Source organism: Pan troglodytes, chromosome X (assembly GCF_028858775.2).
Source record: "Pan troglodytes isolate AG18354 chromosome X, NHGRI_mPanTro3-v2.0_pri, whole genome shotgun sequence".
In the NCBI taxonomy this organism is placed as follows: Eukaryota; Metazoa; Chordata; class Mammalia; order Primates; family Hominidae; genus Pan; species Pan troglodytes.
This window is the reverse complement of record NC_072421.2, coordinates 19,652,290-19,667,439: the sequence shown is the minus strand read 5'-3', so window position 1 is coordinate 19,667,439 and position 15,150 is coordinate 19,652,290. Positions and strand designations below refer to the sequence as shown.

The window sequence follows — 15,150 nt, the reverse complement described above, 5'->3', positions numbered from 1 at the left end:
CCCCCCCACCCCTTCCTGGTAACCTCTGTTCCTTTTCTTTCTATGTATTTGCTTATTGCAAGTACCTTAGATAAGTGGAATCATACAATATTTGTCCTTTTGTGCCTGGCTTATTTCACTTAGGATGTTTTCAAGGTTCACCCATGTTGCAGCATGTATCAGAATTTCATTCTTTTTAACAGCTAATGTTTCACTGTATGCATTGACCCATTTTGTCTATTCATTCATCCATTGATGGGCATTTGGGTCGTCTCCCCCTTTTGGCTGTTGTGAATAATGCTGCTATGAACATGGGTGTACAAATCACTATTTGAGTCCCTGCTTTCATTTCTTTGGGGTATATACCTAGGAGGGAATTGCTGGATCATATAACCCTGTGTTGAACATCTTGAGAAACTGCTAAACTGTTTTCCACAGTGGCTATATCCTTTTACATTCCTACAAGCAAGGCACAAGAATTCCAGTGTCTCCCATTCTTGACAATGCTTGTATTTTCCTGTTGTTTTGGTAATGGGTGTGAAGTGGTATCTTATTGTGGCTTTGATTTGCATTTTCTTAATGATTAGTGATATTGAGCATCTTTTCATGTGCTTATTGGCCACTCGTATATCTTCTTTGGAGAAGTGTCTATTCAAGTCCTTTGCTCAGTTTTGAATTGGGTTGTTTTTGTTGGTGTTGAGTTTTGAAGTTCTTTGTGTATTCTGGATATTAATCCCTTATCAGATATATAACTTACAAATATTTTCTCCCATTCTGTGGGGTGTTTCTTCCACTTTCTTAATAGTATCATTTCGTGCATAAATTCTTTTAATTTTATGTAGTCTATTTATGTTTACTTTTGTTGTCTATGCTTTGGTGTTATATCAAAGAAATCATTGCCAAATCCAATATCATGAAGACTTTCCCCTATGTTTTCTTCCAAGAATTTTATAGTTTTAGCTCTTATGTTTAGGTCCTTTGATCAATTTATCATTTTTGTATATGGTATAAGGTAACGGTCCAACTTCACTCTCGTGCATGTGGGTATTGTTTTCCAGCCACATTTCTTGAAAAGACTGCCTTTTTGCTATTGAATGGTCTTGGCAACTTTGTCAAAAATCACTTTGTTATACCAGTGGAGGGTGTCTAGGTTTTTGGCATCTTGAACAAATAATTGGACAAAACGCACTAACAAAGCAAGGAAGGAATGAAGAGATTTATTGAAAATGAAAGTACACTCCACAGTGTGGGAGTGGCCCGAGCACAGGGGCTCAAAGTCCCTGTTACAGAATTTGTGGGAGTTTCCATTGGTTACTTGGTGTATGCCCTATGTAAATGAAGAGGATGAAGTAAAGTTACAAAGTCATTTACTCAGCATACACCCTATGGTGAGGATATTTCCTGTCATAGCTGAAGTGTGAATCGGCCTTATGTTCCCTGCCTCCAGACCCTATTTTCCTGCCTCAAAGTGACCGTATAGATGAGGGTTTATTTCTGGTGTTTACTTGTTTTTAAATGTATCTACTTGAAGGTACAACCATATGGAAATTTAAAGGTGGTAGAGAATCAGACAGATGCCCAAGCAGCCTGGTATTTTCAGAAAGGGGGATCTTTAGAAGTTCATGGAACAAGAAGAAAAGGCATCTGAGAAAGGCAGTTGAAAGACCAGCAATGCTGGGCCTGCAATTTCTGTGGGCACAACTGCCAAAGGCAAGTGTAAAGAATCCTCATTAGGAGGTTCACACCTGTAATCCCAGCACTTTGGGAGGCTGAGGAGGGAGGATCATTTGAACCCAGGAATTTAAGACAAGCCTGAGCAACATAGTGAGACCCCATCTCTACAAAAATGAAATAACATGAAAAATTAGCCGGGCATGGTTGCGGGTGTCTGTATTCCTAGCTACTCAGGAGGCTGAGATGGGAGGATTGCTTGAGCCCAGGAGGCGGAGGTTGCAGTAAACAGTGACCATACCACTGCAGTCCAGCTTGGGTGGCAGAGTACAACCCTGTCTCAAAAAAAAAAAAAAAAAAAGAAGCATCCTCATTAGGAATGGGACTAGGAAATGATTGATACTTAAGACATCAAGGACACACAACGAAATAACTTTCTTATTCAGAAGTGGGTGGCAGGACCAAGGAATCTTTATTGCGTAAGATAAAAATCTACTAGCAGCAAACAACAAAACATACAAACAAATAAAACACACATACAAATACACAGACTAAATGGAAAACTTCCCAACAAGCTATAACACAATTGGCAATCCTTTAAAAAGTAGGTACTGGGGCACGTTGTCAAAAAGCCGCCATTCTTTAAAGAAAGAAATAATGGCCGGGTGCAGTGGCTCATGCCTGTAATCCCAGCACTTTGGGAGGCCGAGGCGGGTGGATCACCTGAGGTCAGGAGTTTGAGACCAGCCTGGCCAACATGGCAAAGTCCTGTCTCTACTAAAAATGCAAAAAATTAGCCGGGTGTGGTGGTGCACGCCTATAATCCCAGCTACTTGGGAGGCTGAGGCAGGAGAATTGTTTGAACCCGGCAGCAGAGGTTGCAATGAGCTGAGATCATGCCATTGCACTCCAGCCTGGGTGACAGAGCGAGACTCTGTCTCAAAAAAAATAAAGAAAGAAAGAAAAGAAAAGAAATGATAAGGACTAGATGTATTCTGAAGGCTTACAACATACCAGGTTCCTACATGTTTAATACACATCCACTCCCTTAATCTTCTCAATCCAGTCTAGGAAGGGGAGATCCTAGTTGTATTCCCATTTTCCAGATCAGGAAGCTGAGGCTCAGAGAGGTAAGTAACTTGCCCAAGTCTGTAAGCCCTTAAGAAGCGGCAGAGCTGGGATTTGAACCCAGTAGTCAGCCTCTAGATTTTGTGCTTGTAACCACAAAACCAAGTTCTCAAACTTGAGCATGCATCAGAATCCCCTGGAGGGCTTATGGAGGTATGATTCACTGGACCCCTCCCCCAGAATTTGTGCTTCAGTGGGTCTGGGGTGGGACCGAGGAATTGACAGCTCTCACAAGCTCCCAGGTGATGCTGATGATATAGCCTAGGGACTACACTTTGAGAACCACTGCCTACACAACTGGTGGAAGACAGCAATGGGGAGCGAAATCTCTTCCTGATATATATATGCCATGAGATAGATATATATATCTATCTCATGATATATATATATCTATCTATCTCATGATATATATATATCTATCTATCTCATGATATATATATATATATCTATCTCATGATATATATATATATCTATCTCATGATATATATATATCTATCTCATGATATATATATATCTATCTCATGATATATATATATATATCTATCTCATGATATATATATATATCTATCTCATGATATATATATATATCCCATGAGAGAGATATATATATATCCCATGAGATATATATATATATATCCCATGAGAGAGATATATATATATATATCCCATGAGAGAGATATATATATATATCCCATGAGAGAGAGAGAGATATATATATATCCCATGAGAGAGATATATATATATATCCCATGAGAGAGATATATATATATATATATCCCATGAGAGAGATATATATATATCTCATGGGATACAAATTCTGTTGTTGTGACCATTGTGACCATGTGATGTTCATCTAAACTATGGGCCAGTGAGGTGGCTCATGCCTGTAATCCTAGCACTTTGGGAGGCCAAGGTGGGTGGATCGCTTGAGCCCAGGAGTTCCAGATCAGCCTGGGCAACATGGCGAGACACTGTCTTTACCAAAAAAAAAAAAAATAGCCAGGCGGTGGCATGCCTGTAGTCCTAGCTACCCAGGGGGACAGAGGTGGGAGGATCGCTTGAGCCCAGGAGGTCAAGGCTACAGTGAGCTGAGATCATGCCACTGTACTCCAGCCTGGGTGACAGAGCGAGACTCTCAAACAAAAAATAAAATAAAATCTAAACTATTCTCACACGCACCATCTCCTTAGGGCACTGAAACATTACTGTGGGCTTGGCAGGGCAAAACTCAAGAGTCCCCACTTTACTGATGAGTAAATGTCCCCAGGGAGGTTATTGGTTAGGAAGTGGCGGAGTCCAGACTAGATGCTAGATCTTCAGTCTCACGTTTCGGTGCTTTTTCCACCACAGGGGTAGATGAGGCAGGAAAGTGGAACACAAGGGAAAAAATTCATCCAAATGAAAGCTGTTTGTTAGAAATATGTCTTTTTGAAAAATTATGTTTTAAAATGCCAACAACAGGGGCAGGTAAATAGGAAAGTGCATGGCTCTGAAACAAACCTAAGTAGGGAAAAGCTGAGTGATCACTTAAGGCAGCTGACTGCATTTCTTGCTCCAGATCTCTGATGAATTGATTTCTTAAAGCAGTGGTTCCCAAAGTGTGACAGACAAGTAGCATTGGCATCATCTGTCTCTCAGAACGCCCAGTAAGAGTATTTATTCATGTTATTTATTTATTTTGTTTTGGTTTTGGTTTTTTTCTTTTTCTTTCTGTTTTTTTCTTTTTCTTTCTTTTCTTTACTTTTTTTTTTTTTTTTTTTTTGGAGACAGGATCTTGTTGTCGCCCAGACTTGAGTGCGCGATCTCAGCTCACTGCAGTCTCAATCTCCCGGGCTCAGGTGTTCCTTCCACCTCAGTCTCTGGAGTAGCTGGGACTGCAGGTGACATCACCACGCCCAATTAATTTTTTAAATTTTTTGTAGAGATGGGGTCTCGCTATATTGCCCAGGTGGTCTCGAATTCCTGGGCTCAAGTGATGCTCCCGCCTTGCTTCCCAAAGTTCTGGGATTACAGATGTGAGCCACCACGCCCTGCTCATGTTACTGAATAATCACCTTGATAGCACTCACCATGTGCCAGCCACTGTTCTAAGCCCTTACAAATGGCTAATTCATTTAAAGCCCACTCTATAACCCCTTGAAAAAGGCACTATTATCAGCTTATTTTACAGGTGAGGAAATTGAGGCACAGAGGAGTTAAGCAACTTGCCTTCGGTCAAATAATTAAGAGGTTGCAGAGTTACAATTCAAATTCAGGCCATCTGGCTCCAAAGCATGTATGTTGGACCTCTATACTATGGTGCCTTTTCACATTCTTAACCTCTCTGCTATGCTAGGCTCAGTTGCTTGGTAGTTGTGAATCTGTAGATTAAAAATAAAGATGGAATCCATAATTGTGAGAATCAATGTTGTTCTGGATCACCCAGGTAGTTCATAGGCACCGCCTCCTCCAATAGCTTTGGACTGGGGCAGGGGTTCTTTTAGTTCAGGATGGCTCAGGCCTGGTTTTTGAAGGCCAAGGGGACTGACCTGCCACTTCTCCACTGGGTTATCAATTGTGCGATAATGATTGCCTGCTGTGTGCCCAGCAGTACTGGCTGCTGAGAACATTGTCTCTGACTCCAGGGAATTCACACTGCAGTTGGAGGGCGGTGACTATGACGCATGAGAACAATACAAACTATAAGTCTTAAAGTATGAGTCAGCGCTATAGGGCGCTCACATATGGCCTGTGGCCAGATCTGTGGATTAGTCTAATTCGATGCTAAGCCACCTATAGCAGATGCTATTGGTGCCCTGCCTATACCCCCTTGGCCCACCCCAGGGGTCACCTGCAGACAGTTCCTGTGGATGCTTACGGCTTTCATGTCTCCCTGAGGATCATCTATGTCCATGGGAGTGTGCTTGGCCCATGTGCGGGACAAACCAGAAGTGCCAGGGAGATAACACTCCCAAACAGTGAGTAGTGGGAGTTGGTATTTAAATATGCCAGCTTCCTTGTCCCTTGGTGGGACCACACTCAGATGTGTTCTATGTTATCTCCCAGAGTTCCCCAGTTGCATTGTACCCCATAATACTCATCTGCTCATGAATGTGCCCATTTCCGGATTCACCCCCTTGTCTGTCTCACTTGCATATTCCCCCACTCTGCTTCCGGGGACCCTCCCCATTGGGAAACTCCCCTTCCAAAGTTGAGGCCAAATCTTACTACCTCTAGAAAACCTGCCCTGACCTCGGAAGAATTAAATCCCCCTCCCCAGTGCTTGCTTCTCTTTATGCATCCGTACCTGGGGATATCACTTTGTGTCACACTCATTACGGGCTTCCTTTGTACCGTGAGTCCTTGCAGTGTGTGGTCAGTGCCAGACAAAAGGTTGGCGAGGCGGGTGGCGAACTCACGGGAGGGAAGCTGATGGGCACTGAGAGCCTGCTCAGGGCCACTCTTCCAGGTGCTTTACGCACATTATCTCATTTAATCCTTACAAAACCTCTTTCCGGTGGGTAGTTTTCATCTTGGTTTACAGACAATGAAACTGTCAAACAAATGAAGGCATTTGCCTAGAGGTGCCACAGCTAGGAAGATTCCCCATCAGAATCTGTAGCCTGTACTACTCACACGACACCAGGCTGCCCAGGGCACCCTCAGTAAGTGTCTGGGGACTGAATGAGCATGTCACTGAGGTGCAGGGCTAGGGGAGTGGAGAGGGAGCCTGGGGTGAGCTGTTAGAGAGCAGCAGCTCCCCCGACCCGGGGCTCTGGGAGATCTGGACCATAAACACAGTAGCTTCACCCTGGAAGCCTGAGAGGTGACTCAGTAGCTCTTGACGGCAGGGAGAGGTGGGATGACACTCTCTCGTCAGGCCACTAGCCAACAGAGAGAGCCCGTGGACCTTAACACTTTCAGTTGTGTGATTTGGTGACATTTGAGGGGCTCATTCTTGGCCTACCAGAATGGGTTTTGGCACCTCCAGCCTCCAGCTCTCCTGGGCGGTACCAATGCCTTTTTTTTTTTTTTTAATCTTTGAAGGAGGTCTTCTTTTAGATACAACTATTCTATTTTCCAGAGGGGCAGATGACATAATAGTGGAAGATGGTTATAATTTCATTCTTGCAGAGTTGTCTTCCTCATTTGGAAACAATTACACATTTGAGCCAGTTTGGTGATCTCATGAGCTACAATCCCCAACTTTCTCTCTGGGCTGGGTCTAGATCTTTCTGTGCTGCAGGCATTTCCAGCGATGAGTCCCTCTAGAATTCCCCTCTCTGAGGCCTGGCTGTCTGATTTCCTCCTATCCTCTCGTGCTGTGTCCACCTGAGTCCTTGGTCTTCCTTGCGAGGAAGTCGGTAGAGCTGCAGGAAATGGGCTGCGTGCTCCTGAGAGGCGGGAAACCTGTTCTGTTTCATTTTGTCCTCTAATACCAGACCCTGTCCTGGTGTCCTCATTCTCTCTCAATCCCCTGTCTGTACAAATGAGGTTATAAATGCTTACCATGGCACTGATCTGATGCTCAGCCAATCTCACAACCCCCACTGACCCCTGCCAAATCTTACTACCTGCACCCAGGCATGAGGCCATGTCTGTTGGACCCTGGCTCTTTCCCTAGCAGGTGGAAGTGGTGATGGGGAGTGATGGAGAGTCTATCATAGATAGGTTGCAGGGGAAACTGAAAGCAGAGGGCATTGTGTCCCACTCTCCACTTGGAACTCCAGGTAAGGACTCCTTATGGGCCCTGTGTGTCAGCACAGGGCAGTTGCAGAGATGAAATGGCAAAACTGTTTCCTCTGGGAGATGATGTCCCCTCCAAGTCTCTCTCAGCTCTCATGTGGTAGAGTAGGGACTCTAAAGTACCCTCATGTTCTTAGTGGGTAGCTGTGATGAGATCCAGGGGTGGGGACAGGGCTGCAAAGACTATGGCATGGACAGCCTAGGCCAGGGTTCAGATGGAGGATGAGACAGACACTCAGTAGTGAGAGCTCAAGGGAGCTGTATTAGCAGGAGAAGGACCCCCAGGCCTGGATGGGATTCTGAAGAATAGACCATGGGCCCACTGGACACAGCCTTCAGCAGTGGACACCAGTTGGATACCCAGGAGCCCTACAGGATGAGGGAGGTCTCTGGAGAGGCCATTGAGAACTCAGGGCTCAGCACTGGGTGAGCTCACAGATCCAGGCCCCTTCTCCCTGCTGCCAGAAAGGCCCTAGCACGCCATTCTCAGCCCAGGCGCCATCTTGACTACCAGAAAGAAAAGGAGGGCGGACAAAGATTGTGCATTTATTCACAAGTCATTGGGTTAACTAGAGACCATTTTAGAGCAAAAGAGACAAAGCTACCTTAAATCATCAGACTTAAGGATCTCTTTCCTATATTTCTGGAGTGGAGGCTCTGAAACAAAAGGGAGCCACCCTAGATATCAAAGGCAGCTCAGGAATTTTTGGTGTGTTTTGGTGCTATTGTTTCCACATCTAAATTGTATCTATAAATTTTAAACTTGCTTTAAAATGAATACATATTGAACACAGAATGATGTGTCAGGGCACTCCATTAGGAATTGTGGGAGGCCATCATGATATCTTGAACTCTGATCCTCCTCCAGGTTTTATCTTTTCAGGTATGTAGAGACATCATTCAGGTCCTAGAGGGTAATGGTGACATCTTTTCTCTCTTTGTAGCCTCCATATTTTCTAGCACATAGTAAGTACTCAGTAAACTGTGGTTGTCTAATTGGTTTCGATTTGTGACCCTAGTCTAAAGCCTAGAGATATTCCAAAAAGTGGGCCCCCCCTCAGCTTACATCAGCAGTACTATGCTCATCCGAACCCAGTCAGTTCTGATACAGTGTAGACTACTCCAAACTTCTGTATAGACTTCAGTGAGGTGGCTGTACCTTGGCTAGGATTACCCTTGAAGAATGGATTTCCCCTCCTCCATATGAGGAAGGAGCTCAACTGATTCCCCGTTAAGATTCCTTCACAGTCTGACATTCTGTGAGTTCAATCAGCCAGTAGGGACCATCTTCAGATTCTTCATTCATTGTCCTGGAATACCAGGGATCCTCGAACATTATGTCATTCTGGAAATCCTTGGGTGATGTCTGAGCTGCTGATTATTTATGCCAGGTTCTCACATTTGGGTGCACATTGGAATCACCTGGGGGAATTTAAGAACACCTGCCTCGGCCGGGTGTGGTGGCTTACACCTGTAAACCCAGCACTTTGGGAGGCCGAGCCACGTGGATCATTTGAGGTCAGGAGTTTGAGACCAGCCTGGCCAACATGGTGAAACCCCGTCTCTACTAAAAATACAAAAATTAGCCGAGTGTGGTGGTGGGCACCTGTAATCCTAGCTATTCAGGAGCCTGAGGCAGGAGAATTGCTTGAACCTGGGAGCAGAGGTTGCAGTGAGCTGAGATTGCACCACTGCACTCCAGTCTGGGCAACAGAGCGAGACTCCATCTCAAAGATAAAAAAAAAAAAAAAAGAATACCTGCCTCCTACCCCCAGAGATTCTGACATTATTGGTCTGGGGGCACAGCCTGGATATTGGGGTTCTTCAAAATACCCCAAGCGATGCTAGCAGAACCGAGAACCAGTCACCTCTGCATTCCCATTTTAAGGCTGTTCTCCTGTTCAAAGTCCTAACGTGAAATTGGAAACAATTTATAAGTCACATTTTTTCGAACTACATTTATTATGTGAGGCAATTTCAAAGGCTTTTAAAGTTATAACAAAGCCAGTAATCTCTTGATTTCAAAATGGATAAAAGCTCTAGAAGTGGCTCTTGCCGACTGGCAAATCCCCCAAGTTATCGTTGCTGTCCTTGCCTTGCTCTTCATTGAAGAATCCCAGTGTCTCTTCATAGTATCTTATTTATTTCTTTATTTATTTTTCTGAGACAGAGTCTCGCTGTGTTGTCCAGGCTGGAGTGCAGTGGCGCGATCTCGGATCACTGCAACCTCCGCCTCCCGGCTTCAAGCAATTCTCCCACCTCAGCCTCCCGAGTAGCTGGGATTACAGGCTCGCGGCACCACGCCTGGCTAATTTTTGAATTTTTAGTAGAGACGGGGTTTTGCCACGTTGGCCAGGCTGGTCTCAAACTCTTGACCTCAGGTGGTCCGCCTACCTCGGCCTCCCAAAGTGCTGGGATTACAGGCATGAGCCACCATGCCTGGCCTTCTTCATAGTGCCTTTAGTACCAGTACTGTGTATACTAAGACAGATTCTTTAGTACTACTACATAGTACTGGTACTAAAGACAGATTCTTTAGTACTACTACATAGTACTGGTACTAAAGACAGATTCTTTAGTACTACTACATAGTACTGGTACTAAAGACAGATTCTTTAGTACTACTTCATACATAGTACTGGTACTAAAGATTAACAACAGCAGCAGCAACACAACTGGACACTCCTGTAGGTCTTTGCGGTTGACGAAGCACCTTCGCATACATCATCTCACGGTGTCCCCTTGAGGTTAGCAGAAAAGTTTGTGTTATCCTCACTTTGCTGAAGAGAAAACTGAAGCTCAAAGCAATGGAGTGACTTTCTAGGTTACCCAGAAAGAAACAGTACCAAGATCCAGAAAGTGCTTATTTTTGGCTTGGACAGTTTGGGTAATTTCCAAATTCACACAGCTGGAAAGTGGAGGTGGTGAGATTCTAGAACTCGTGTTCTTAACCACTTCCCCAATATTTAGTCCTGAAGCATTAAAAATGGTTTTCTTGTTGTTGCTGTTGTTGTTTTAGAGCCTGGGTCTCACTGTGTTGCCCAGGCTGGAATGCGGTGCCTATTCACAGGCGCAACAATCATGGCTCACTGCAGCCTCGAACTCCTGGGCTCAAGCCATCCTCCCATCTCGACCTCCCGAGTAGCTGGGATTACAGGTGCATGCCACCGTGCCTGGCTTGAAAATGGTTTTTACACAACTTTGCATGATTTGTTCATCCTGGGATGAATTTATATCCCCAAAGCACTGTATAAAGATAAAGAGTGATCTAAGGCATAAAAGCAACAGTTCTGCTGATTTAACCTATTAGGGTTTAAGTTGATATTCCAAGAGAACACGCTGTTGAAATGCACCTTAATAGCGGGTACATCCTTAGTTCAAGAAATAACAAGAAACACATTGATCTTGCCAAGAGGCCTCACATTTACAAGATCACAGGGCTGTAAAAAACATCAAGGTAAGTTAGAGATACTTTTGCAATGATGTTTGTGATGTGATGTGTGTTAGTCTTTAACATCCGTGTCCAGTGTGACCTATACCCTTTTGTTACTTTTCTTTTAGAAATGAACAGAGCATAAAGTAAAAGTTACTCTAATGTAGCTATAGTATTTAGTACAGCATAGAGTTTTTTAATTTGAAGAAGAGATAAACAAAGATATAAAATGGCAGTAATTTTGCTTTAGTGTGTAAATTAGAATTGCTTATAATTATCTGATTAATTGAATGAACAGGAATTGAACACATAGCTCTGTTGTCTTTCAATTATGTAGACATTTTTGCCTTGCTCCTAACTTGAAATATGATTTGATATTACACAGATTGGGATTCACAGTGAAGTCTAACCAATTCTGGGTTTTGGTGTACACAAGCAGAAGGAGATGGGTTTGAATTAGTGAGAAGTTTTCAGTTACAGGATGTTTTCAAAGTAGAGTTTTAAAACTTTGAAGTGAATTGCATAATATGACTAGAATGTAAACTCTCTTTGAGGCCAGGGACTTTGTTTTATTCCCTGCTATAACCCCCGTGCCTGGCACACAGTAGGCCTTCAAAAATGGGATTAAAAGAATAAACTTTGGCAAATGACTTCACATTTCTGAGCTTGTGTTTCCTCACTTGTAGACTGAAGGGGTTGGACTATTTTGGTATCTGGTATTTTCCCCACCCATGACCTATTTTGTAATTCTTTTCTTCCAGTGAACTCCAAGCCCTAAAAGATGCTTTTACACAATTTATTTAAGTAAGATTGTTCTCATTTTTGGTGTTGAGTAAAAACATATATGACAGTATCCAGTGTTTGTGATCAGCAGTAGAAAACCAGTATTGATATAATCCCAAACGGTACAAACATTATACTCTATTTTTATTTTTTAGAGACAGGGTCTTGCTCTGTCACCAGGCTGGAATGCAATGGTGCAATCATAGCTCACTGCAGTCTCTAACACCTGGGCTCAAGCGCACCTCCCACCTCAGCCTCCCAAGTAGCTTGGACTATAGGCATGCACCACCACTCCCAGCTAATTTTAACATGTTTAGTAGTGATGAAGTCTCTTCATGTTGCCCAGGCTGGTCTCAAACTCCTGGGCACCTGCCTCGGCCTCCCAAAGCACTGGGATTACAGGCGTGAGTCATCGTACCCAGCCTCAGCCTCACACTCTCATTTTTTTGTGTGCAGCCTATTGTGGATAAATAAGCGATTTTTGAAATGATGAAAGTACTGTCTAAATGACTACCTTTGCAAAACGTACAGTATTGCACTAGGTCATCTTCAAGTCTCCTTTACCTCTGAAGTGGATTTCTATGAACTTCAGTTTCCTGATGTGTAATACGAAGGGATGGAACCCCATGATCTTTGTAGGAGGTGCCTTCCTATGATGATCCTAAACTATGGAAACTTGAATTAGATGAGCACAGTGTTCTAACAGACATTCTCACTAACCTAGTGTTAGTGAATAGATAAGAATGTTTTATAGTCAGAATGGAAATCTCATGCATGTAAATCCTGGAAGAAACCATCTTCATGATTTTTTAAAATGCCCTCTACAAATTACTGATACCACATTGTTTGCATTAAGTGAGAAAAGTAGTTTATTATATAATGGTAAACTTTATCCAAGGGCACAGAATCATATAGTCTGAATTAATAATAATTACACCTTATTGTTGAAACTGTGATAAAATGCTTGATAAATGTAATATAATTTCATTCAAAGAAATCACTCCCATTTTACAGATAAGGAAATACAAGCAGAGGAATGTTAGAAACTTACTCAAGGCAGAGCCAGGATCTGAACCCAAGTCAGTCTCCTTAATCACATTTAAGGCTTGGCTCAGCAGGCATGTTCATTTATTCATTAGAAATAAATGAACACAGACATTTTATTCATATGTAGGAGATTACCAAATCAGAGTTACAGATTATTAAAAGTGAGGGATCTCAGATCAAACTTTCAAAGCTCATGACAAGCCAAAGAAAATATGAGGAGAAGACATTATTAGAACAGGAGCTACCAATGTATAAAGGCTGGCTAAGGATTTTCTGAAGGTTAAGGGTTAACGTGGCTTCAAAACAGAGGCAACTTAAAAATACAATTTTTCCAACTAAGTAGGATTTCTATGCAGCAGGACTATGCCTAATTCCAACCCTCTTAATGGTTTTTTTACTAGCATGTAGTTGTTTACAGAACTAGTTCCTCACATAGGAGTCCCACTCTCAAGGGTCCCGGAGAACCATGATATGAACATTCGCTAGGAGCAAAGCTGATAGGGTGAGTCATAAAGAAGGGGCTGTTCATATTCAGCCTCAAAGTGGCAAGGACTTCTCCTCCTCGGGTTCATGCTGACTGCCTGACTTTTGACCTTGTCAATATCATGACAAAGAACAAGAGAGAAAATGGTGGCTGGGGAGAGTGATTTTAGCATTAATCTTGTCCCATCCTTAGTTTAATGGGCATTAATTACTTCACAGCGCTCAAATTAAATCTGATGTGGCAGAGACTGGCTGGCACCAAAGCTTTTACTTTTTCTTCCTCAGCACACAGCTAGGCTACATTTCCCAACCTCCCTTGTAGTTAGAAGTGGCCGTGTAACTGAGTGCTGGCCAATGGATGTGGGTATAAGTGATGTGTGCCACCTCCAGGCCTGGTCATTAAAAATCTCCCACCTGGCCAGGTGCAGTGGCTCACACCTGTAATCTCAGCACTTTGGAAGGTCAAGGAGGGTGGATCACCTGAGGTCAGGGGTTCGAGACCAGCCTGGCCAACCTGGTGAAACCCTGTCTCTACTAAAAATACAAAACTTAGCCAGGCGTGGTGGTACAAGTCTGTAATCCTGGCTACTTGGGAGACTGAGGCAGGAGAATCACTTGAACCTGGGAGGCGGAGGTTGCAGTGATCCGATATTGTGCCACTGCACTCCAGCCTGGGTGACAGAGTGAGAGAGACTCCATCTCAAAAAAAAAAAAAAAAATCTCCCACCTGATTCCCGTCACTCTCTCTCTTTCCCCGTTTGCCTGCCGGATCGTGCTCTCCAGAGCAAACTTGGAATCTGCATCTGACACATGGTGAGAACTCAGTAAATACTAGTAATTATCACTATAGACCAGTGCTCATAGAACTTTTTTTTGCAATAACGGAAGTGCTGTATATCTGTGCTGCCCAAAACAGTGGCCACCAGCCACATGTGACCACAGTATTGAGCACTTGAAACTTGACTGGGGTACTAAATTCTAATTATGTTTAACTTTAATTAATTTAAATTTAAATAGCCACATGTAGCTAATGGCTACCATGTTGGACAGCACAGTTATAGACCATTTAATCTAATTGCTTCAGAAGGTTTCTATCTCAAACTGTGTAAGTCAGGATTCAATCACAGGAGAACCACTAAGGTGCGTGCACGCGCGTGTGTGCGCACACACACACACACACATACACACACACACACACACACACAAAGGGATTTGTTACAGGGATTTGTCCTAATACAACTGTGGGAGCTGGTTAAGCAGTCTCTATAAAGCTCTCATCTTCACATCTGATGTTGGGACTCCACATCTATTGGACAGGCAGTTGGGAAGGAAGGATAAATGTAAAATAAGGGAGAGCAAGAACAACCTGGAAACCAGAAGCATGCATTGTAGCCCACGAGAACAGATTGAGCCCCACGTCGCTTATTGTTGCTTTTGACCTTGGCAGTATGGATATCCTGCAGAAGCTGGGCCCTTCATCATAAAGTACATACATGGCCAAGGAGCTGAAGAAGCTGAAAAGGAAAACCCAGGAGAAGGTGGAGCAGTTACAGGCCCGGCAGCTCCCTGGTCCTAATAAGATGAGGCAACTGATCATTGACAACCTATGTGAGCTACAACATGGCTGCTGCCCACATCTGCCCAGATCTCCCACAGGAAACTCTCTTCTGTCCCACGTTAATTAGAAACATGCAAAAAAGGGAATTTTGGGAAATGTAGTTGGTCTAACGAAGATGTTGCATTATGGAGCCACCACACATGCTAGCATGCTAATGAGCTCAATTTTCTATCTGCTGATACTTCTAAATAAAACACGAAGTTAACATCTCCCAAGGTTCTATTTTGTTGTTTCAGTTCTGCAACTGGCCTAGAGAATTCTGAAGATCCTTGCAGCCAGCTAA

General features: G+C 43.4%; 2 protein-coding genes across 9 annotated transcripts in view; one reads left to right on the top strand and one right to left on the bottom strand.

Moving 5' to 3' along the window:
• ADGRG2 (adhesion G protein-coupled receptor G2) overlaps positions 1–15,150 on the top strand; it is a 136,771-nt gene that overhangs the window by 56,381 nt on the left and 65,240 nt on the right. The gene's annotated exons all lie outside the window — the stretch shown is intronic.
• The window catches only part of LOC134809367 (uncharacterized protein C10orf95-like), a 73,080-nt gene continuing 70,500 nt past the window's right edge, over positions 12,571–15,150 (bottom strand). Inside the window, exon 5 of the mRNA XM_063804893.1 lies at positions 12,571–14,763. The gene's annotated coding sequence lies outside the window, so the exon portion shown is untranslated. The remainder of the gene's footprint in view (positions 14,764–15,150) is intronic.